General features: G+C 42.0%; 1 long non-coding RNA gene across 1 annotated transcript; it reads left to right on the forward strand.

Moving 5' to 3' along the window:
* Nucleotides 1-240: 240 nt before the first annotated feature.
* On the forward strand, nucleotides 241-21,793 carry LOC118968918 (uncharacterized). Its single transcript, XR_005056795.2, has 3 exons — nucleotides 241-333; nucleotides 8,283-8,393; nucleotides 18,241-21,793. It is a non-coding gene; the product is annotated as an uncharacterized lncRNA (long non-coding RNA).
* Nucleotides 21,794-22,068: the final 275 nt, after the last annotated feature.

Genomic DNA, 22,068 nt, shown 5'->3' on the forward strand with positions numbered 1-22,068 from the left:
ATGGTACTTAACAATACCATGATGCTAGCAAATATCAAAGTAGGGAATTGAACCCAGGTTTTGGCTGATTTCCACGTCCATGGGTTTAGCTACTGTTACCCAGTTTCACTTGCTTTTGCCTCCATGCGCGCCGCCTCTCTGATGTTTCCGCGTTTGCCTTCTGGTTAATGTTTACTCTTTCCTCCCTGGTACACCGTGTCAGGGGTGTGGCGTGGCTTTTTGCTTCCTGCATGTTTGTTCCTCAGTTTCAACCGGCTTCATTCCTTTCCAAAGGGACATGCCTAAGATGAATGGAGAAGCAAGAGCTCGCTCAAGTGGGCGATTGGCTCAGCGGTAGGATTTTGTCGTTCTTTTTATACTGTTGAAGCTTCTTTGGTGGCAAACTGGCCCAAGTTTATCTAGCCTTCAGACAATCCCAGAGGACCTGTAGGAACCCCCAAACACCCAGGAGGGATCAGTGGGATACGTGGATTAGAGAAAGGACCTGCCTCACAGGATTACTGGGGAAGGGGAGGCATTAAGAACATTTTTTTTCTATTGTGAAATCAAGTTGGTAGAGGGGATGAGAGCTCCGGCATCAGATTCAGGCCTGTGGGATGCCCTTGGGCAGCATTCGGGCAGTTTGGGCCTGCCTCAGTTTTCTCAGTGAGGAAATGGAGGCAACCGTATGCCCTTCTAGGAAAATTTTGTGAGATTTTGTCTGTAAAGTACCCAGCAGTTTCCCTGGCACATTGTAGATATTCCTGAACCTGAAACGATTCTTTTGAGAGGCTTAGCTAGGCTCACACTGCAACCCCAAGTGATCTGAGACATGCTCTCAGCCTCCTTTCTCAGCTATTGAGAGAACCTGGACGTGTTAGTTCCACTGCTGATTCTGTACCCTAACTTAGGAAGAGAGCTCATCATCCCATTCTTCCCTTTATGTATTTTGATAACTGAGAAGCTCATGTAGCATTTTGAAAATCTAAAGTGCTGTTAGATAATCCTGTGTTTGCATAGTATAAAGAAAGGCAGGAAGGAAGCGGAGCTAAAAAGAAAAGAATCCAGGACTGATGTTTCCAAATGTGTAAAGAGAGCAAGATGGGTGTTGGGTACTTTGGGACCTCTACTTTCTCTGCCCATTATTTTTCCCTTAAAAAAAAAAGAGGGTATGTGTATTAGGGTCTCCCCATCCAAACTGAGAGAGAGGCAAAAGGAGAGACAAGAGGGAGATAAATACAGAGAGAGGGAAAGAGAACAAGACACATCCCTTCCATTATCCCTCCAGTTATGCCACAGAGAGAACTGCTTACTCTGCTTTTCTACCTTTATACCGTATACTTTATGCCTTTATTCTGACTTCACTGCCTCAGTTTCCTCATCTATTGAAATATGTTCAGGAGCAGCTGCCTGGCGAGCTTGCCAAGTCCTTAAAGGAGAAAAGTGGATAAGGTGGTGGGAAATGTAAGGTAGAATACAAACTGAGATGGGGAGACTTCCTAGCAGACGGTGGGGGGAGCACTGGGCCAGGACGGAGCAGACCCGAGTTTAACTCTGGCATTGACTGCAGCAGCTTTGTGACTTGAGGTGAGTCACTTCCCCTCCCTGCACCTCTGGCTTCTCATCTTACAATGAGCAAAGCAGCCCCTGGAGGCTGTGCTGCTCCATGTCAGAGGATCCACGAGCTCCCATGGGTGAACACACGTTGGAAACTGTGCATGCAGGACCCTTCATGGCTGCCGCTGTCTGCAGTCTCTCCAGGTTATTGCTGGCCTCGTGTTCTGTCTTGCTTTCAGTTTTTCTCACACAGTAAAAGCACAGACATGTCAATTCCTTATCCGCATGCACTTTGGGCATGTCAGAGGTCCCTTTGGGGTTATATCTTTCCCTTGCCTCTTATGAAGCCAGAAACAGGATGGGTATACAACAGTGCGAGCTCTGAGTGAGTCATGCACACCCCACCTAGAAGAGGGAACAGACAGTTGGCATGAGGGAACTGTAGTTTCAGTGTATCCAGATCCAATTTTTCAAGGAATGCCAATCATCTTAATATTTTTTTAATGTGAAACCTACCATTTAAAAAAAATGCAGGCTCAAAAATAATTGTGAACAGTGTAGGAAAAATTCTGTTGTCTTTTCAAAAGGGCTGAAAACCATAATGTAGTATGACTGTCCTGTGTGACAGTTTGGGGACTGAAGTTCAGCACACAGAAGAAGGCTGGCTGGCTGGGGAGCGGTTGAGCTGGGCTGCCTCCCGTGGATGCGGTGTCCAGCAATCTTTGCAAGCCACAGCCAGGCCTCCCGGTTTCCTGGGTGTGCTTGTTCACCACACCGGGCTTCCTTTCCTAGAAAGGAAATGGAAGAAGCAAGAGACAAATGAAGAAGAAAAGGGACTTAGGAGCTAGTGGAGGAAAGGGAAGATTAGCACAAGCTAGGGAGTACCCAGCATGCCTTTCAGAGGAGCAGAGGTGGGCACCCCAAAATGGCCATGCACCCTGGGCAGGGCTTGGCTGTTGGCCCATGCATGGAGAAGAATGCACGCAACCCCCAGACTCCAGCTTGTGGGTCATTGTGGTGCTGTTATTAGCCTTAGGTACGGAGGGAAAAGTTTTCATAAGCGTGTTGGAGGCATGGCTTCTCCAAGCCTGGCAAGGTTGGGTCCATGCCAGTATCCCTGCTGGTGCACTAGGTGAAAGAGAAGTAGATTATAAAGCCCTTCGGATATTACCAAAGGTTACTTAAAAACAGTAACCACCTCACCTAATTGTGCCATGTTCACATAGGTAAATGGGGTGAAAGGGTCTGGGATGTCCTTCATGAACCTGGTTTCTTGCTTGACCCTTGGCCCACCTGCTCTCTCTGGGGCAATCCAGAGGATGTAACTTTCTTTCTTGATTTCCTTCATCACTTGCTCACTCCCTGCTGCGGAGGCCCAAGTGGGAAGCACAGCATCTTGAAGTCACGGCTTTGCTGTCTGGTGTGCAGGTGTCCCTACCGACCCTTTCACTAACCAGCTCTGTGATATAACCTCTCTGAAACTCACTGCCTTTAGCTCTAAGATGGGGATAACAATACATACTACTTGGCCTCAATGAGAAGAAAATCAAAACAAAATACTGGATGGAAAGCATCTACCCCAGAATGAGACACGAGAGAAGCAGTCGGTAAGTGACTGTGACAGCTGTGGGAGCATGCTCTCTAGAGCTTCAGATTCAGGTTCTAACCACAAAGCTGTGAGAGGCAGCCCAGTACAGCACCCCAAATGGTAGGCTGTGGCGCCAGATGGCCCGAGTTTGAAAATCCAGACCCTTCCACTTCAGCAAGTTACTTAACTCCCTGAGCTCCCATTTCCCCATCTGTAAGGCGTAGGTGACAGTAGGACCTACCCCAAGGGGCTGTTGGGAAGACTGACAGAGCTGACCTGTTCTGTGCAGAGTATTACCTCCACCAGGAATGCTGAATGGATGATGATGTTAGCGTCCAGGTGGGCACTGGGGAACACAGACTGGTTCATGAGCTCAGCCATTGTCATTATGGGGCTTATACTCGTCCCCCCTCATCTGTGGGGATACGTTCCAAGACCCCCACTGAATGCCTGAGACTGCAGATAATACTGAACCCCACAGGCAGTATATTTTTTCCTATACCTACATACCTCTGACAAAGTTTAATTCATAAATTAGGCATAATAAGAGATTAAAAACAATAACTAATGGTAAATTAGAACATTTTTAACAATATAATGTAGTAAAAGTTGTGTGAATATAGCCTGTCTCTCTCAAAATATCTTACTGTCCTGTGCTCACTCTTCCCCTCCTGGTGATGCTGTGAGATGATAGATTTCTCATCTGTGTGATGAGATGAAGTGAGGCAGAGGACGCAGGCCTTGTGAGGCGGCGTGAGGCTGCTGCTGACCTTCTGACCAAACGTCAGGAGGAGGAGCATTTGCTTCTGGACTGTGTGTGAATGAAACTGCAGATAAGGGTGGGAGCGGCTACTGCACAATCTAGGAAGAGACTGCATAGACACACGAGATACTTCACAGCAAAGCTGTGGGAGAGACTGCTTACGCCCACCCACATCCTCTCAGGTGTTGGCCTTGCAGCTCCTTTCAATGGCCAGCCTCTGCATCTCCCCTCTGGTGTCCAGAGCCTGCTCTGCCCATGTGTTCAGCAGGGCACAAATCCCCGAGAATTAATGCTCCCCTAGGAAGAGCCACAGCCTTCTAAACACCGCAGCTCCCTGGTGCCTCAGTGCACTGACTCTGCAGTCCATGTTCTGCATCAGTTCCCAGAGCCCCCCGACAGGATGCAGCCTTTGCTCACTGACTGGATGACACATCATTTCTTGGCTGCTTTCCTTCTCCGTCCTGATCCTTCATTCCCCCTCCTGGTGTTTACTGGGGTCATCTCCAAATAGCTTATTGCACTTGAATCACTGTCTTAGGAACCAAATTATGAGAAATAAATCTGAGGAATCAGGCTGTCTGTAGAGGCTGCGGGTGCCCGGAATCCAAGGCTGGGACCTAGAGAGAGACCCTTTGCCGTGGTTTCCCTCAGTGGGGAACTCCTGTGTGTCTGCATACCTGATACTTGTGCTCCAAGAATTCACCCTCAGGTCCTTGCTTGGGATCAGGCTTCCTTAGCAATGTCCCTGGAGGCAGGGAGCCCAGGGTGGACTGATGCAAGAAGCTGGGATTGTGTCTCCAGGCTGGGACCATATCCCAATGTAGGCTGTTCAACTTAAGCACAGCATCTGTGAACAAAAGGAAGCACACCCATCCAGGCAAAATGCAGTTTTCTCTTCCTTCTTTATCTTTTTTGTTAACCAAGGGTAAAAAGTAAAAATACAAAAGTCTCTGGGCCCTTTTTCTTTTAAAAAATAAAGGCAACTAGAACAGTACACCTAGCTGAGAGGAGTCCATCTCCCAGTGAGAGAAACTAAGAGGACATGCTCCCTAAGCAAATGAGACGGTGAGGCAGAAAGTGAAACAGAAGCACTGTTTCTGAACTGGTAACAGGTGTGTGAGTGAGTCAAGTTCTAGCTTCACTTTCCATGAAAAATAAAAACATAGAAAGAGAAAAGAAAAGACTCTCAGAGTCAGCACTGGCACTCAAGTGTTCACTGGAGAAACTAATGCATTAAGGAGACAAATCTGCCTTCTGCAAAAAGTCTGCTCTGAAGGAAAGTTGTCCGCTCTGCACGCTCTGTGGTGCAGCTTTTTCCCTCCACACTGGTGGGTAGTTTGGAAATATAACAGAAGACTAGAGTGTGGGTGCCCAGACCTTAGAAAGAGCAAAGAGACCAAGAGCAGACTTTTCTTCAAAGGAACTGGATTTGGGCAACAAAGCAGGGCCTGGACAGTTTAGAGGAGGACAAAGGACACTGAGAATCCCCTCCCTAGACGTTCTAAAACAAACTCGGTCATTTCCAACCACTCACAGGTGTTTTTCCTCCCAAAACAAACACAGAAACAAATATTTACAGAGTTAGGAAAACTCAACAGAAGTCACCTAGACACAAGGTTCCCCCAACTGTACCCAAGACCTCTGGCCTGAGATCATTAAACAGATTCTCACACCTAGTTTCCCCTGTGGGACAGCAAATCCTTGACCCAAAGAGCATTCATCTCCAGAATGTGTTCCCAAGAATAAAGGTCCCATCTTTTCAAGAGGGGAAGAATGGGCTTCAAAGACAATGTCAGTGGCTTTTCTCCTGACAATTTAAGCCAAATTGGCCAAATTGTGCAGAAATGCCCTCAGAGAGAGCACCTTGTGAGTTAATCCATTATGTTTATCAACAGGGTCAAAGCATGGTGCTGCCTGTTGTGCTGGCCACCTTGAGTAATTTCTCCTTTGATTCTTTGCAGGAAAGGCCCTTGTATGCTTTTCCCGGATGTTCCGGATGTGAACTGGGTCTCAAAATTAGGAAGTGAAGCCAACCCACCGAGTGGTCATTGTGAGCACTTCCTCTGCCATCCTTCTGGCTTCTTTTTGGAGCTACAGAACCGGGAAAGAACAGAAAGTGAATGTGGTTATGGGGGCTGGGGGGGACGGGAAACAAAAGAGAAAGAGAAGGAGGGAGGAAGGCAAGGAGAGGAAAGATGGAAAAGGAAGGAAGAGAAGGAGGGATGGAGAACATATGGGAAACAGAAGGGAGGGAATGCAAGGCGAGGAAAGGGGGAAAGAGGAAGGGAGAGAGGCAGAGGGAGAGAGAAAGGGAACAGGAAGAGAGAGAGAAATCTGCCGCGAAACCCTCGCTGGTTTACACTGAGGAGCCGGATAGCCTCTCACTGAAAAGCTGAGATTAAGCTCACAACATAATTTCCATTATGTTAATGTTGCTTTAAAATATATTGCACAGAGCGCTGCAACAATCAAATTATCAATTATAATGTCTACTCAGAGTAGAAAAGTGTTGCAAACAGAGGGCTGATTACTGCTTCAGTACATCCAATCTGCATACTCATTGTTCAGTACAGGGAAAACAAATTATCTTGTGTTGGCCCCAGTTCAAATTTAATTAAATGAGTGCAAAGCAATTATAATAAAGTACAATAGTGTAGTAATGAAAGGAAAATAACTCATTAACCTATTAATCTTTATTTATGTTCCTCTCAAATAACTATGTAATTTCTTTATCACTGCATCCCCTAAGAAGAAGTAGGGTCTCATTGCTTGTGGCCTGGTTTAACAGGTTCTATTTGGCTAAGATGCCTTTGCGTTGACCATTTATACCAACTTTACTTAGCTTTGGGGCCACCCCCCAGCCCTCCCCTCGAGCTCCCTGCCCACACACACGTATGTGGTCTCCATTTAGTGTTCCTTTTCTGGTAGAGAGAAGAGCCTAGTGCTGTAAGCCTGAAGAAGATGCTAATAGCTCACACTTCACAGTGTTTTCCAGTCGACAAAGTTTCCCAGGTGTGTGATCTCATTTAAGCCTTGCAACAGCACCATGACCCAGTATGGTTATTGTTGCCTACTTTACAGACGAGGAAATGAAGTTTTGGAATAGAAAAATGTTTTACCCAAGCTTTGAAATATGCCAGTAGAAGATTCAGGATTCTTACATAGACCCACAGCTCCCAAATTGTCATTTCTTTTTCCTGGAACTTCATTTATCAAAGTATGGGCTGGGGACCAGCAGCTTTGCATCATCTAGAAGTCTGTCAAAAGTACAGAATCTTGGCCCTGCCCTAGACCTGAAGAATCAGAATCTTAATTTTACAAGATCCCCTGGTGATTCAGATGCATGTAGAAGAGGAGAAATGCTGGCACTGGTGAATATCACAGTGCCTTTCCTGGAAAGAATAGTGACTCGGACAAGCGTCTTAGGGAGATGATTTTCAGGAGCTCTGATACCAACTAATCGGCTAAGTATTTTCTGGCAACTCTCAACACTTTGAGGTGATCTTGAGATGACCTTGAGTGATCAAGGTTGACTCTGGCCTCCACTGCCATGTCATCTGAAGGCATGGCTGGAGGTAGAGGATGCAGTAAAAGCACATATGGTTTTTCTTTTTAGCCCCACACCTGACCCCCAAACCCTCACCTTCCCTTCAAGAAGAATTTTGAAAAATGGAGAGGAAAGGAAAGGAGAAACTGATGAGCTGAGGAAAGGGGCAGGCATTTGTTAAGTGTCGACTTTGTTCCTGGAGGTTTTCCATGATTATTTCATTTAATCTTCACAGTGCACATCTTTTTTAGATAAATTGACTAAGAAGATGTTTATGTTATATGCCCCAAATCCCCTACATAACTGGCAAGTGACAGAGACGGGATTGTACTTGACTTCAAAGTTTATACTTTCACTGTACTATATTTTCTCTAAAAATGAAAATAGAGGAAGACAGAAGGAAGGGACTGAGGGAAGGAGACAAGATGAGGTAAAGGGTGGGGTGTCATCATTAGGGCTGCTTACCAAACATCCCCAGTTCTTACTCGGAGGTTTGCGGTCATTTGTATTTCCTGCCCCCCGCGGGAGAAGGCGGAGGCCACATGGATAGCTCTGGCTAATGAATTTCCAGAAGGAATTTCATGTGTTATTTTCGGGTCAAATATTTAATTGCCAGTGGATACGTTACAGGGCTCCCTCTCTCATCTCTGCCATGACAATTGGAAATATTTAAGAGGGTGGCTGTGCCATCAGCCTGTGACCCAACAAGAATGTGTGTGCTGTCTGGGGACCCCTGCCAGCCTGGGATGGACACATGACATGAGAAAAAACAAACCTTTTTTTTGAGCCACTGACGTTTGAGGCTATTTGTTACTGCAGCGTAACTGAGCCAATTTTGACTCTTTCAGATGCCGATCTGGACAAGAGGGAGGAAGGACAATCAACACGACTGCCCTCTCCTCACCGCACAGTACTGATTTCTTGTTTCACTTGAGACTCACAGCATTCCTACAAGAGAGGTAGGACACAGATACTATTTCTTACATAATTATTATCATTGATTTTATAGATAATTTAACAAAGACACAGTAGTTTAAGTGCCCTGCCAAGGCCACCAAGCTTCTAAGTGGCAGTGCTGGGTTCGGGGCACAGGTTACCTGATGACTACCCTTCCTCGACCCGGGACATTTCCTCCGAGACAGGAGTAGAGCCCTGCTCCCTGACCTGCCCCCAGCTCAAGCCCCATGTTGGTGCACGCAGCTCTGTGTTCATCCTTCCCTGTCCCCACCCCTCAGGAGGAAGCCAGATTACTGGGCAAAATTCAGACCAAAGAAAAACAGGTGCAGGTAGTTGCCAGCAACTGGCTGCCCTGGGTCTACGCTGGGGGCGGAACACCAGACAAAATCTGGAATGGCGACCCTCACTGTAGGCAACCACAAGCAGCTGTATGTCCAGTTCTGGTCTGTGTTTCTTATGACTGTTTTGGGCTGTCTGCAGGATAGAATGGCAGAGATCTATGATGAAGGGCTCATCCTTTGTCATAAGACCTCAAAAATATTGAGCACTAGTTTACTTACATTCAGTAGAATCTTTCTGAAATAACTTCCATTTAATCAACAAACCAAATTAACCAAAGCTCCACCCGACTACAAAACACACTTCTCATGCCCCCAGATGGTTGAAGGCTCTTGGAAAGTAGACTACATTCCAGTACAGCTCTACCCCTGCTCTTCCATAATTGAGCTCTGTGTTTACTAGGAATCCGTTATGTTCATTTCCAGCCCTTATTCCTGCTGTATTTGCGGTTAGGTACATTAATGCAATGTGAGTGACAAAGGGAACAGAGATATTTCTGTGAAAACCAGATCAAAAGATTTGGAAATATTCAATAAAGGGAAGTCACTAAAGAGAGTGATGGTAAATCTGCAAAAAATTGAGGAAAATTGTGAAGATCTATATGGAAACTGCCCTTAGAATATTCTTTTAGCCTCTTAAGATTTTGTATTCCATTTTGAAGAAAATGAAACTGAAACTTATAGATAACACAATATAAATGTGGTTTATGTGAAGAAGATAATCTAGAATTTTTACAATGTAATGTAACCATATTTCAAAAGAGAGGCCCAAATGCTTGAGAAAATAATATGTGTTTGGGGTTAAAATAGAATTAAATATTTGAGGTATGTATCCTTTTTAATCATTTCTAATTTCATTATCCTAATTGATTCTGAGGCTTTCAAATTCCTAGCTCTTGTGTTTCTCATTTGCCTATTTACCCTTCATTCCATAGACATACTGTGCTATTTTTAAGGGCAAGCTCTTTCACATATTGTTCATTCAATTAACTTATCCAACACATATTATTGAATGGCTGCTATATGCCAGGCACTGGATTGGATGTGGGGATAAATCAGTGAACCATAGAGCTTACAATGAGGAACACAGACTTTAAATAAACAATCACAGACTCATATCATTTAATAATAATTGTGATGTGCGTATGGAGAAGGAAAGGTTCACCCTGTCCTTATATAACTCAAATTTAAGATGAGTTTTCTATTTCTGGAGGTAAAAATAAGTGTTTTTTGAATAAGCAAGCAACTTTCTTTCCTTGGTTACAATTTTTAATGCAGTTTCTTCTTTTTTTTTCCTTCCTGCTTTATTGAGGTATAAATTAAAAATAAAATTGTGTTTATTGTGTGTATATATCAACATAATTTGATGTCTTGATAATGAAGTCTCTTTGGGCAAATAATGGCCATCATCCTTACCTGTCCCAGACCATGATTCTGTAGTGGCTGGAGCCTCTTGGGATATGGAGCAAGTTCTCTCACCTACCTCTTTTCTTCCCTGTCCTCCAGTTTGCCCCACAGATACTCCCTCCACCCTTCTCCAACCTATTCTGTTACCCAGGAGGCTGATCCTTGTGGACCTATCAACTGGCTCCCTGGCCCTGCACCATATGAGGGCTTGGAAGGCAGGAGAAAATAGAAGCTGTGGCATTTGCTCCCAATCTCCGTATCTGCAGAGTTGCCGTGTGTTGGTTGCAGCTCTCTCCAGACAACTATAGCTCCTGTCAAGTAGCTTTGTCTATTATAGAGCTACTCTCCAGATGAGGTATTAGCAAACCAGGCTGGGCAAGGGTGAGGAAAGTGAGGTGGCTAGGTGCAAAATTTCAGGAAGTACTGACTCTCACGCCCATGCCTTGTCCCAGTACTGATGTAAACATTTTCAGTAAAGGGCCAGAAAGTAAATATTTCATTGTTCCAGTCTGTACAGTCTCTGATACAACTATTCAACTCTGCCTTTGAAGTGTGAAAGTGTTCACAGACAAGACACTGGACATAGCTGTGTTTCAATAAAGCTTTATTTTCATAAACAGGTAGTAGGCCAGATTTGGCCCATGGACCATAGTTTACTTACCCCTGAACTAAGTGAGATAGTTTCCCACAGGGCTAACTCTAGGCTACAACACTGTCCCTGGTGGCTTCCTTTAACCCTGCTCACATTTTCTCAAACAATCCCTTTACTAAGCTCCTCTCGAATTATCCAAATTGAGTGTACCATCTGTTTCCCGCTAGGACCCTAATTGATGCACTTGGCTTTGCATGTCTCCAACACGGGCTTTAATTGCAAAGTAACAACAGCAAAGTCAACACCCAAAATGGAGACTATGATCAATTACTACGTGCAGAGATGTGGTGCTTTACTTGCATTCATCCATCCTGAATATGATAGCATATTTCACAAAGTCCCAAAATGCTCTTAAAGTTGGCTGGAGCTGAAATAAATAAACCTTTTTTTTTTCTTGGGGCCCGGAGTCTCAATCCTGCTGCCCTACGTGTCCTCTTCTAATGGAATGGAGGTCTGTTCTAATTAAACAAGAAAACACATCTTTTCACAAGGGGAGAACGGAGGGCATTGTACTCTGTGCCTCAAAGAAAGCATGCTTTAATAAGAATCCTTTTATAATCCCTGCTTTTATTTGTTGCTTCCCAAAGCTTTTGCTGGTAATAAAAGGATTGTAAAGTTGACAAATATAAGCAGGGACAAAGAAGTTTGGGGAGATAATGTCTCAGTGAATGGACAAGTGTTTGAAAGTATATTGATCCCACAACATGAAGAAGATGATCAAAAAAAGCCAAAGCTGCCATCAGGGTGATATTTCTATTACAAAGAAAAAGAAATTCTTCTTCCATTCAGGATCATCTGTTCCTCATTATGCATAATTATGCCCACTGTTGAGGAGAAAATAATTCAGGTCAAATTGTAAGATTTGGTTTCTGAAGATCTGGATTCAAATGTGAATGCACTGCTTTTTTCCTAAACTATTGCATTATCCTATACAACCATCAAATGAAGCCTCAGCAAATGTGTTGTGTTCTGTTATGGGTATGTTATGGATGTCTGTTGTCATTCTACCATGATCATTATCACCAGCAGCATCCATTATTTCTTCTGGAAAGAGCCACCAATTTTCACTTGAGGGTCCATCGCTCCCATACTCAAAGGCTTTACACCTCCAGTGAGACTCGATTCCTAGTGCAAAGATGGAATATGTGAACAGGCCTGAACCAATCAATGTACGGAATACCCTTGGCTTCAGAGATTGGATTATCTGCACATGATCCAGTTAGCCAATGAGACTGAGATGCAGTAAGTGGTTAGATGGGCTGTCCTTTCCCACCAGACTTGAATGGGGGGTCTGGAACTGCTGCAGCCAGCAGAGTAGAATGATGAAATTGTTCAAGGCCCCAGCAGAGCTTTGCCTAAAGCTCTTAATGAGATTGAGTGGAGAAACACATAAATAAATTCTTACACTTCCCTGTTTCCAATATAACTTTATATATTTTCTCATTGAGAACTTTAAGAGATGGGAATTTTTCCTGCCCCTTGAATAAGGACTGGTCTTCGGACATGCTTTGGCCAGTACAATGCATTTGGAAGTGATCATGTCCACTTTCACCCTCTCGGAATCCTGCCACCATGCAGCAAATCCTGGGCTAGCCTGCTGGAGGATGAGAGATGATGTGTGGGAGAGCCAAGCTCCCCAGCCAACTGCCAGGAGCAGGGCTACCTAGCCCACCCACAACTAAATGCAAGTGAATAAGGGTGCTCAGTATAGACCAAAAGAACCATTCAACTGATCCCAGCTTACATGGCTGACCTGAAGATTCTGACCTAAATAGTTTGTTAAGCTACTATATGTGTATCATATAATAACATGATCTATTATTCATCAATAACTAACTAATACACACAACTACCCCCCTGGATTTTTCACTTATATGAATCAATAATTTATAATTCATCTTTTTGTTTTAATCCATTAGGATTGGGTTTTCTGTCACCTTGATAAGAAATTATAAGAATCCTAATTCAATAGTTCATTCCCCAATCAGACAGCATTGTCAGGGACCCTGTCTGGATCCAAAAGTGAATGAGTGATCAATAAATTCTTAATGATTGTGTAATATTTGGCAGGTTCTCAAATTACATGTTGAAGAGCAAATGATATATTTGCTCTTGAATCTCCAAAGTCATGTCTATGAGATTTGTGGTTTAGTTTACCTAACTCCTCAATAGGGATTTGGAGGAATAAGGGGCTTCTCTGGCCATAACAATAAGTAGAAACAGGTAAGCTTGAGTATTTAAGGTATCTTTAATATCTAAGGAACCACACTGAGTCATCTTCTTCAAGGGAATCCAGAAAAATCCAGTGTTCAATTATGTTCTTCTTGCTATAGACACTTGAAATTGTCATTTTTTCTTTCCAAAGTAAAAGACATGTGCACTTTGTAGGCAAGAAGCCCAGGTATTCACCTGCCCTTCTTCTGTAGGACTCCATCTATTCATTGCTGTAACTTGCAGTATTATTCCTATAATTTATTTTATTTTATTTTTTAAAGAAAGAACCTAAAGCAGGGCCTCCTTAAGAGCAATACTCCACTCTGGTAAAAATAAATAAATAAATAAATAAATAAATAACAGATAGAACCACCTGACCTATGTCAACTATGTCAACTGTTGACATGCTGTGTGTGTATGTGTGTGTGGAGAGAGAGAGAAACAGAAAACATCATTATTTTTATTCTTTAATCAGAGGACAACCAGACTTTCTCCACCCCAAGTGAGTTTACATTTTAAGTTCTTAAATGGTTGTTTTTCCTCAAGTCCACAGACAAAGGTCAGAAAGCAGAAGACCTTACTGAAGTCTGAAAAGAGAAATACATTCAGTGGATGGAGATAACTTCTCTCAGCCCAGAGATCAGGCAAGGGTTTCCTGGCTGAAATTTACCTTTCTCTCTCAATTCTCCCAGGCCTCAAGAGCTCCTAATCTTTCCTTTCTTCTTTCTTTATCTTCCCCACTCCTAGATTCATCTCTTTCCCCCAAAAGGCTCAAGGAAAAGTCCAAGGTAATAAATAAATGTCATTTATGAGAAGAGGAAGACATGGGTCCATATGGTTGATCACCAGCCTAGACAACTACTGTGGTGTCTGACAATTAACAGTTGTCTGCAGATTAGAGAGAACACCATACTAGGAAATTGGGTGCCTAATAAGAAGATACTCAGAAGGCAAATAAATGAACAGAGTGGAGGTGGGGCAGGTGAAATCTGAAGCGATAGGGAAACTGTGGGAAGTGAGGGAGCTGCCAGCTGAAACTGTCACAAAAGTGACAAACTAAAAGAAGCAGTGATGCAAATTAGGAGGATAACAGGGAAAGTAGTGAAGAGCTTTAATTTAGTTCTTGTCACTCACTCCCTTTCTTGTATTACAATATGCAAACTCCATAACATGGTCTTGTGACCCTACATGATTGACATCCCCCATCTCTTCAGCCTCTTTCTTAAAAAGGCTCCCCATTATCCCTAGCTGCTCAGGCTTTCTTTCATTTCATTTCCTCCAGTACCAGTACAGACCCACCTGTACCCATCACTTTCTACCTCATTACTTTAGAATGTTCCCCTTCATTTCACTTCACACTAGCTAAAATCATCTTGATTATTTTACTTTCTTCCTTCTGCAAACTTGGGGCTCACTTTGTTCTTTTCCTAGCTCCTTGAGGTGTAAAGTTAAGTTGTTTATTTGAGATTGTTCTTCTTTTTTAGTGTAAGCCTTTGTTGCAATGAAGTGCCCTCTTACTACTGCTTTTGCTACATCCCATAGGGTTTGGTATGTTGTGTTTTTACTTATTTTTGTCTTGAGATATTTTCTAATTTCCTTGTTGATTTCTACTTTGACCCAGTGACTGTTCAAGAGAATATTGTTTAATTTCCACATAATTGTGAATTTTCCAATTTTTCTTCCGCTGTTGATTTATAGTTTCATTTTATTGTAGTTAGAAAGATCCTTGGTGTGATTTCAATCTTCTTAAATTTCTTAAGACTTGTTTTGTGACTTCACATGACCTATCCTGGAGAAAGTCTGTGTGTGCTTGACAAGATATATGTTCTGCTGCTGTTGGGTAGAATGCTCTCTGTATGTCTATTAGGTCCATTTGGTCTACAGTGTTGTTTAAGTCCTCTGTTTTCTTCTTGATCTTTGGTCTGCATATTTTCTCCATTATTGATAGTGGAGTATTAAAATTTCCAATTATTATTACTGTTTATTTCTCCTTTTAGTTCTGTCAATCTTTGTTTTACATGTTTAGGTGCTGTGATGTTTGGTGCATATATATTTATAATTATATCCTTTGATGAATTGATCCTTTATCAGTATATAATATCCCTCTTTTGCTCCTGTGACAGTTTTTGACTTAGAGTCTATTTGCCTGATAATAAATATAGACACTCTTCCTTATTTTGGTTACTTTTATCATAAAGTATCTTTTTTCCATCCTTTCACTTTCAGCCTGTATGTATCCTTAAATCTAAAGTGAGTTTGTTATAGACAGGCATATGGTTAGGTCTCGATTTTTTATCTATTCAGATACTCTATTAAAATCATCTTGTTCATGCATTTGTCTACTTGCTTACTGTCTGTCTCTCTAGAATGCTGGCTCTGTGTCACTGTCTTGTCTGCTGTGTTGCACCCTCCCATATCCAGCACCAGGCCTGGTACTTAGTAGGAGCTCAATAAATACTTTTTAAATGAAAGAAAAATTAATAAACACAGCCTTGGGAGATAAAACAACCATTAAATACTTGTTTAATAAAATTTTGTCTTGACAACAAATGCGTTCTTAGTCTTTGGAGTTTGTGCCTCATGAATCTTCACATCCCAAAGAGCTGGTAATGGATGAGACCAGGAGGGGGCAGTGTGGGAAAGGGGGCAGGAAATAAATCTTGACTGCAGGAGTTAACTGCCATAATGGTCCCTGCAGGCTCCAAATGTGCTGTTCAGTGGCATAGCATTGGGGATGAGAAGAGTGGTTTAGAATTGCTGGACTGTGATGATAATAAAAATAAAAACAACTTTAAGCCATTTTCCATTGGTTTTAATTCTTTACAGGCTATGCACTCTTCATTTCCTGCACCTTGGGTAGACCAGTCCCACCTCCACCTCACTTCCACCTTAGCACACCACTGATTTTTTCTCTGTTCTTGACTGAGCACATTCACAGGACAAGTAAGTGCCCTTGAAATTATTCAGGGCGACCAGCTCCATGACAGCTTAAATGTTCACACAAACAAACATAACTGAACATTGGAATCTTTACTCTGGCTCCTGGGCGTCCCTGTTATCAGGGCACTAAAACACCTTGATAATAGTTTTTGTCTGCAAACTCCATCTCCTGCCCTGACAGAAATTCCTTCTGTCATTCCAGCCACTCTCTGGAGGGCAGGCAGAGCTCTGTTATCCAAGTCCATGAGGCATGCCAACCAGTGACTTATTGCTTCCCCTTCTCCATGAAGGCCACGTAGACAAAGATACAAATGAATTGAGGTATGGAGAGGAGGAAAACTGGTCTCTCCATCCTGGCAATATGAACCTAAAGAGACCTAAAGTTGGGTCACATTTATTTCTCATCTCTATGCTGGCCCCTTCCACATTCAATAGTGTGGTTATCGGAACATGTGCAGTGCTTTACTGAGTGACCTACCATTTCTGCTTCCTGCAATTAGACACTCATGCTGCAACCCCAGTAGGGTGCCCTGGTCATGACCCAGATCTACTCTATGTGCTATCTCCCCTTTTATCCCTTTTTCAATCTCTCTTCTTCTTTTATCCCACTTATCAATTTTGTATTATAACTTTTCACTTAATTCAAAAATATATTTCTTTATGCATAAAAAATATCATCTAGATACAAGCATGTTAAATACCTTTGTGTGTCCATATTTAAAGAGTTGGTATATCGCAAAAAGGTTCATCTCCTATGTCAATACTATTGATTAGTGGAGGCTGCCTACAGCATAGTTTGAAGAAGATTCCGAAGTTGCATCTGACTTCAGCAGCAAAGGGTCTGCAATCAATTAACAATGTCAACCATAAGCTTAAAATGGGGGAAAGATAGCTCTAGTGCCATGTATTTGCCACCCTTGCAGTAAACCCTGGGTGTTCATGGATTTAAAATTCATGAGTTCAGTTATTGCAGAGGAGTCCCAAATGTTCCAAACCATGTAGAAACTTATATTTTTGGTATGTTTTGGATTTGAATCCTACATACTTGGTATCTGAGAACAAATCCCTTTACTGGAAGCTTAGTGAGAATTTCCTCACACCCACACTGTAAAGCTACTTAGTGATTCTCACCCCTCTTCAGATGAATGTTATTCTTATAGAAATTAAAAATTTTGTTTTGCCTCAGAAAACTAAAGGTAAACGCCTTAAAGGGAGAAACTTTGACTCTCTTTGTTACTATTGTATGTATCTGAAGATGTGGCTGGGGAAAATTTAGAAGAACTGAGATCTAGTACCAAGTAGGTGCTTAGAAAATATTTATGAAATGAAAGGGAGGCAAAGAGGAGGGAGAGAAGGGGGGAGGGGTGGAAGAATGGGGAGGAAGGGAGGAAATTAAGTTGGTTCTCAAGGTCAACTGCTAGGACTATTATTGGGAGTAAACAGAAGATAAAAGGTCATAGAAAAAGATGTTTCTTATCCAGAAAACACAGTGTGTGATGAAATAAAGAAAGAAATGGTCCATGATTTTAGAATCATTAAGGATCTGCAGGGTCATTTAAATGTTTCTCAAACTTAACTGCCTATGAAGAGGAAAAATAAGTAAGGTGATATTTGGGACAAAAACATCTGTAGTCCCAGCCTTTCCCATTTCTCATCTCAGAGCAGGGACTACTGATTGTTTATGGCTGAAGAGCCAACATTGTATTTCCCTACTAGGGTTTACCATGTATTTGTGGAAATGAGAAGGGATTTAATCAGGATGCTCAATTTCTAGGTCTCAGTTGGAAGGAAGCACTATTTCAGCCCAGGATGAGAGGGAAAGGGTAGAGACAGGGTTGAGCCAACATCAGCCAGAGGAATCTAAAGACTTGGATGGGCCGGCTAGAGGAACCGAGGTCGCATGGCCTGAAGTCAGCAGTACTCCGGGTTTAGGTCTCAGCTGCACTGTTTACTAGTCATGAGACTCTGAGGAAATTACTTCAGCCCCCTAAGCTTCAGTTTGCTTATCAATTGAACGGAGATAACAGCATTAAATGAGATAATGCATGCAAAGCATTTAGCTCAAAGCTTGGTACATATTAAATGTTACCTTTTGTTGCTATTCTTACTATAGCCTAAATGCTTAATGCAAGGCTAAGTGAGCATCAGATGTTTTCTTCCTGGGTTTATAGCTTGACTATATTTTCTAGCTTACCTAACAGTTAGATGCAACCATGTAACTGGGTTCTGGACAATGACTAGTTCCAGGCCTGGCTTACAAAATCTCTTCCATGTTCTCTCACTTCTCTCATATTCCAGCCAGATGGAGGACCCCAAAGTCCTGGAGATGACAGAGCCACTAAGTGGAAAGAGCCTGATCCATGAATGACTGCTTGGAGCATGATTTCCACTCCCCCTGCACCCTCTGCTGACCCACCTTGCACAAGAATGTGAACTAGAAATACAATCTCATTCTCTTATGCTGTTGAAACTGGGCATCTTTTTATAGTACCTAATGCTACTTACCCTAGCTAATATACCAAGGAAGTCTTTTGGACGTTTTGTAAGGACAAACCATAAGACACACATAAACACAGCTTCTGTGAAATTCTTCTTTCCCACAGTTCACCTCTCCTGGGCCTTGGAACATGAATTCCAGCTTCTCTGTCAACCAATGGCTAGAAGCATTTTCTCCGTTAAATTAATTCATTAGGGTGCTCTCCAAACACATCCATTGCCTGGTACTCATTCCCTGGTCTGGCAATGTGTGAGGAGCACAGGACTCCCTGGATTTATATGCTCTATTACTTGTATTAGCAAGAATACAAGGCTGCAGCCATTTATCATCTACCAACCCACTGGACAAAATTATTCCCTCTAGACATAAAGGTTGAAGTCGACTGAGTATCATTTTAACTGGAGGGAGAGGTACTTCCATAAAGTGGCAAGAGCTTTATGGCAGAAAGTTGTATTAATGACCCCACTTCAGTGCTTATCAGGAGGAGGTCATATAATCCCTTCCCAGAATTACAGGCTGGCTGGTTCAGATAAATAACACAGATCTCTGCCATCCATAATCCAAAATGTTAACAATTAATTTCCAAAATCAGTCCTGAAGGGGACTGGAAGCCCAAATTGCTAGACGCAAATAGGCCTTGCTCCGTGGATTTCTCATGAGCCCAAATCTAAACTTCAAACTTGTAACGAACTGTTGTCAAGACACAGCTGACTGAGGCAATCAAGATAACATTATTCAGCAATAACCCGGGTGAAACATACTCTTAAGTGTGAATTAATAAGTCGGCTGACACCAGGCCCCAGATGTTTCCTACTCTGGCAATATGCCCAAAGTGACGATAAGCAGATTTACATACTTAACTAATATGTTTATTTAAAGGAAATTTCCAAATCCAAAATAACATCCAGATTTCTTATTTGGCTGCAGATCAAAAGACATCCTATCAATAAGGACAGAATCCAGGATAAACCTTTTCAACATCTGCTTAAAACCAAACAACAGATTTGAGGATTTGGGTAAAACTTAATTGCAGACAAATTTTACTGCCTCTTACATAAATATATATTTTCATGTCCCTGGGGTGGTTCTGACCTCATCAGTTCCCATGTTCACAATACACAACATTGTTCTTTTAGCGGCACCAACGACTCTGCCTTTAGGGAGCACTCAGGTCTCCAGGGTTTCTTTCACACTGAAGAATGGATGGACAGGCTTTCTCCCTCATTGGGAAAGTCCCACCCAACTCAGGGGCGTGAGTTAGAGCTCAGGAATGTTGCAGAAAGGAAAAATCTGCCCTCTACCAACCAGGGAGCGCTTTGTGTTTCCATAATTACTAAAATGCATTTATTTGGTCTCACTCTTCCTTCACCTTAAGAGATGGTAGGAATAATGATTCTCCTTTGGTATTGACATTTTTTTTTTTTTGGTGGTGCTGATGCTATTGATTCCCCACATGGGAGCTCAGTAACTGGATCTAAGTGTTGATAGATTTCCAGCTTGTGAAGGAGATGATAACAGAATGGGTGTGGGCCTTAATAGCTCATGTCCCTTTATGGTGAATTAGCTCACTTTCCCAACTGTTAACTCCCTGAAGTTGGACCAAGATCGTGGGGCACTGAGGCATTTTTCCCACCCACTGGCTAGGGCTGTCATTGAATGAAAGGTCTGCTTCAGAAACTCCCTTTGCCGAGGGATCTGTTTAATATCTGTTCAGGCCCAACATCAGCCAGCTGACCCTGGGGCAGTGAGACTTTAAGAGTCAGAAGTCATCCATCTCCGCTCCAGCTCCATCCTTTGAACTTGGTCATGTGAAGTTTCTGGGTCCAATCTCCTCACAGCCCAGATGGGAAGAATAGGTCAGTGGAAGCAGTCAAAGAAATGCCAACTGAAACTGCAACGAGACACCATTTTCCTCCTCTCCATTGGCAAACATGTTTCTAAATACCCCATTTGATTACAGTTCAGATTTCCCCCATTATAGGGGATATATATATAACAATTATATTTATATCAACTGTAGCTATCAAAAAGCCTTAAAATGTGAACTTTCACCCAAAAATTCTACTTCTAGAATGCATCTGAAGAGAGTTGCTAGGAATTTGTGCGTATATCTAATTAGGAGAGTAAATGGTTGTGCTTATGATAAAAAAAATCACAAATGTCCGAAATGTCAAACAATTGAAACCAGCTAATTAAGTGGTGGTCCACAATTTATGAAGTTATTCAAAATGAAGTTAATAGAATAAAATTTAATGACAGTGAATTATGTTTATATGCTGAGCAAAGTGGACTGCAAAAAGTATGTTTTATATTTTACAGTTAAAAGATGTATATGTACAAATATGTAATATGTATATATATTAATGACACACAACAAAGTTACAACAGTGGTACAGTCATAGGTAATCAGAGTTTGGTTTTTGCTTAGTTTTATAATCTAAATGTTCTATAATGAACAAGTATTACTTTTATTACCAAAAATTCTAAAAACTTTGTGAAGGGGTTTTATTTTAAATCATTTGCTTAGAGATATTTATGCACTCATTTTAAATATTCTTATCAATGAGTTTTGATAACTGTATGTATATCATCAATGAATTATGATACAAAACAAATAAAGTATAGAATTACTTTATAATTTCTATTTTCCTGAAAAGTTCCTTCATGCCCCTTTGTCGGCAGGTTCCTTCTTACCTCTAGTTCCAAGTCAACTTTCTGTCAGTGTTATCGCTGAATTGCGCTACTCCCAGCATTCATAAGTTGAAATCCTAACTCCCAAGACCTCAGGACAAGACTGTATTGGGAGAGAGGGCCTTTAAAGACGTGATCAAGGTAAAATGAGGTCATATGGGGGGGCCCTGCTCCAATATGACTGTTGTCATTGTAAGAAGAAGAGATCAGACACAGACATGCACAGAGAGATGCCCATCCAAGGACACAAAGACGAGAGCCAACTACAAGTCAGAAAGACAGGCCGTCAGAAGATGCCAGCCCTGCCCACTCCTTAGTATCAGTATTTTAGTCTCTAGCATCATGAGAAAATTAATTTCTGTTGTTTAGGCCACCCAGTCTTAAACCACCAAATACCCAGTGGTATTTTTATGGCAGCCCTAGCAAACTAGTACAGTCACTATGGTTTTTTTTTTTAAGTTTTATGTAATAATGGAATTGTACAGTGTATATGTTGGCTTTCTTTGCTCAGATTTAGCCTTGATGTTTTAGAGATTCATTCTTCTTGTATGTATCTGTAGACCAGTAGCTGATGATTACTTTTCATTGCTGGATTGTATTTCATTGTTTGGCTATACCGCATTTTGATTATCCATTCATCAGATATCAGACATTTATGTTATTTCTAGCTTTGGACTGTCATGAATTAAGTTACTATGAAATTCCTGTACAAGTCTCTTTTTTGCAGACACATGTTCTCATTTGTCTTGGGTAAATATCCATGGGTGGAATTGTTGGATCAAAAGGGAATTGAATGTTTAACTTTATAAGAAACTATCAAGCTATTTTCCAAAGTGGTAATACCATTTTACAACCTTGCCAGCAATGTATGAAAATTCTAGTTGCTCTACATCCTTTCCAACACTTGGTTTAGTCTTTTTAATTTTAGCCATTCTAGT

The sequence above is a fragment of the Manis javanica genome, chromosome 17 (genome assembly GCF_040802235.1).
Source record: "Manis javanica isolate MJ-LG chromosome 17, MJ_LKY, whole genome shotgun sequence".
In the NCBI taxonomy this organism is placed as follows: domain Eukaryota; kingdom Metazoa; phylum Chordata; class Mammalia; order Pholidota; family Manidae; genus Manis; species Manis javanica.